This window comes from Aptenodytes forsteri, unplaced genomic scaffold, assembly GCF_000699145.1.
Source record: "Aptenodytes forsteri isolate BGI_AS27 unplaced genomic scaffold, ASM69914v1 Scaffold19, whole genome shotgun sequence".
NCBI classification, from domain to species: domain Eukaryota; kingdom Metazoa; phylum Chordata; class Aves; order Sphenisciformes; family Spheniscidae; genus Aptenodytes; species Aptenodytes forsteri.
Window position 1 is genome coordinate 880,850 of NW_008795327.1, and position 300 is coordinate 881,149.

The window sequence follows — 300 nt, forward strand, 5'->3', positions numbered from 1 at the left end:
GCGGGTTGTGGCTGTGACAGCTTTCCCCGGCACCCGGCATGGCTGCCTGTCAGCAGGAGCCTGCTCTGCAGGGGCACGCTCTCCCCGTGCAGCACGCCAAGCCACCCCGCAGCAGCACGCCCACCCATGGGGACAAAGGGAAGCTCTGTCTGCACCCGGCATTAAAATATTTGGCACGGCCTGAGCATGGCGAACAGCTCAAGACACTTCTGTTTTGACTCCAGCAAGCACTGCTAGCGGCAGGGCAACCCCCAGTCCCAGCACAGCCTGGGGACGGGTGGGTTGGGAGCAGCCCTGCGG

The 300-nt window shown here is 64.7% G+C and overlaps 1 protein-coding gene across 1 annotated transcript in view; it reads left to right on the forward strand.

Moving 5' to 3' along the window:
* The window catches only part of SLC4A9 (solute carrier family 4 member 9), a 15,051-nt gene that overhangs the window by 1,019 nt on the left and 13,732 nt on the right, over positions 1 to 300 (forward strand). The window lies entirely within an intron of this gene.